This window comes from Octodon degus, unplaced genomic scaffold, assembly GCF_000260255.1.
Source record: "Octodon degus isolate 3935 unplaced genomic scaffold, OctDeg1.0 scaffold00010, whole genome shotgun sequence".
In the NCBI taxonomy this organism is placed as follows: domain Eukaryota; kingdom Metazoa; phylum Chordata; class Mammalia; order Rodentia; family Octodontidae; genus Octodon; species Octodon degus.
The window spans coordinates 14820441-14823074 of record NW_004524586.1 but is presented as its reverse complement, the minus strand read 5'-3'; the positions used below and the strand labels follow the sequence as shown (position 1 = coordinate 14823074).

General features: G+C 41.5%; 1 pseudogene across 1 annotated transcript; it reads right to left on the bottom strand.

The window, feature by feature from the left end:
* Nucleotides 1-1712: 1712 nt before the first annotated feature.
* On the bottom strand, nt 1713-2364 carry LOC101570727 (annotated as a pseudogene). Its single transcript, XR_001116993.1, has one exon. The product of XR_001116993.1 is annotated as a 60S ribosomal protein L13a pseudogene (transcript).
* Between the last annotated feature and the right edge of the window lie 270 nt (nt 2365-2634).

Here is a 2634-nt window from a genome sequence, read left to right as displayed (position 1 = left end):
CTTACTCTTATTTTTTGTTTAGCACCGCAAAAAGAGTTCTTATGTTGCTTGTGGTGTCTGTTGTTTCTTGTGAGAAGTTAGTGTAATCTCCTATCCTTGTTTTCATTGTGAATAATCTATTTTCCCTTTTCCCAGTTGCCTTTATTTCTCCTTTGTCTTTAGGATGAAGCAACATGGCTGTAACTGGTCTTGGTGTAGCTCTCTCTGGCTATGCTACTTCAGATGGGCTCAACTTCTTGTGTCTATTAATCAGTGGATTTCTGTCAAATTTCTGCTATGTTGACTCATGATTTTTTTTTCAAATATTTTTAAATTTTTTAATCTTACTCTCTTTTCTTTGGGGGATTCCAAGATCATTTGGCATTACTCCACAGAGACCTCCAAAGTTCAGTTTATTTTTCTTAAGTATGATTTCTTTTGTTATTCTTTTTAGAAAATTCTTAAGATTGTAAAATTTCCATTATATTGAGTAAGTGTTCTCTGGCCTTTCAGTTTGCTGTCTCAAATCTGCTTTTATGCCTAGCCAATGTATCTTTGATTTCAGTTGTTTACTTTACACACCTACAATTACCATTTGGTTTCACCTTACAGTTCAAATTTATCAATTTATATTTCTTATATATTTATTTGTGAGCCTATATATTTTTTTAATCATTTGACCTGTTTTACTTGATTCTTTCAACATACTTATGTTAACTGCCATATAGACTTGGTCACCTAAAATCGGAATCTAGACTACATCTAGTTTAGTTATATTGCTTGGATTTAAACTTTTTTTGGTTGTATGTTTTTACATTTAGTGAGCTTTGTTTGAACACTGGACATTGCAAATTATTTGTTGTAGCAACTCTAGATTCTGTTATCTTTTTCTGAAGAGGATGGATTCTTGCTCTAGCAGGAAATTCAGATGCTGGCTGGTGGTGTTGTCCTCTACAGGCGTGGCTTTATACTTCCTCTGCACAGAACTATGGAGAACATAGTTGCTTCTCAAGCTAATGTAACTTGTCAGGGTTTAATATCAAAACACTGTCTCGCCAGAACTAATACCTGAGTTTGAATTTGTAGTTTTGCTCGAGTAACATAGGCTGCTTCTAAGATGAAGTCTTGAAAGTGAAATTTTCACACAAGTTGATGTCTTTTCAGTGTCTTGATGTGTCTCAGTTATACACTGCCTGGCTAACATGTGCACGAGAGCCGTCTTCCTTCTGTCATGCCTCGAACATCAATGTCTTCAGAACCGAAGCTCTCTCTATGCACTTCTTGGCTCTTAACATCCCTGTTTTGTGATCTTATTTTGCAAATATTCCTTTTTCAGACATGGACTTGCAAGCAGCCTCTAAATGGATCCTGGACTCCCTGGCACATCCTCCGCCTACCTGATGTCACCTCTGACCCACAGTTCTGAGCCACATTAGCTCTCCTTCACTCCAGTCTGTGTGCCACCAGACTCAGTGGTGTTGTTGCATTCCACAGAATGCTGTAGGGGCAGCTCCTTGAAAGGAAGCCAGTAAAGTTGTGGAGAGCTTTAGTCTTTCTCTCTCTCAGAGATCTTCGTCGGAGGCTTTCAGGCTTTAGTGCCTAAAAGCAACTGCCTTAAATATTCTCTTCAGCAACCGGTTGTTTGTTGGCTGCAGAGCTGGTTTAGTAGCAGTTGCTCTTACATAGGTGGAAGCAAATTAGCTTCATTATCTTTTTTTTTTTTTTTTTGAGGCAGAAAGTCTTTATTGGGCTCAGACCAGAAGTCCGTGGGTCTTGAGGACCTCTGTGAACTTGCTGATTTTCTTCTCCACATTCTTCTCAGCCTGTTTCCGTAGCCTCATGATCTGCTTCTTCTTCCTGTAATGGATCTTGGCCTTCTCCTTCCTCTTCTCCTCTAGGGTGGCTGTCACTGCCTGGTACTTCCAGCCAACCTCATGAGCCAGGCGGCCCAGGTAGGCAAATTTCCTCGTTGGCTTCAGGCGCACAACCTTGAGGGCAGCAGGAACCACCATCCGCTTTTTCTTGTCATAGGGTGGCGGGATCCCATCAAACACCTTGAGGCGGTCCAGGGCAGCCTGGCCTCGCTTGGTCTTGTGGGGCAGCATCCCTCGCACAGTCTGCCAGAAGATGCGGCTGGGGGCCCGGAAATGGTAGGGGCCGCGGGATGGGTTGGTGTTCATCCGCTTGCGGAGGAAGGCCAAGTACTTCAACTTATTTCTGTAGAAATTGCCAGAAATGTTGATACCCTCGCAGCGCACAACCACCACCTTGCGGCCTAGCAGTACCTGCTTGGCCACAATGGCCGCCAGGCGGCCCAGGAGATGGCCTCGGCCATCCAGCACCAGGACCTGCCCCTCCGCCATCTTCGGCAGACGCCCGGGAAAGGAGGAGAGCTTCATTATCTTTTAACAAGTATCTTAAAGTTTTAATTTAGGCATAGTAATTTTTGAAAAAAAGTATAATTATAGATAAATCACAAAAGGGCAATTACAGTCACATAAAAGAGAATAATTATTGAAATCATTGACAACATGTACAAAACAATTTAACAAAATTCAGGAGGTTAAGATAAAAGAAAATGAGAAAAAAAGTGACTTTACTCTAATTCCTGATTTTCCTTGGCAGTAGAGTTTGGTAGATATTATCTGAAACTAA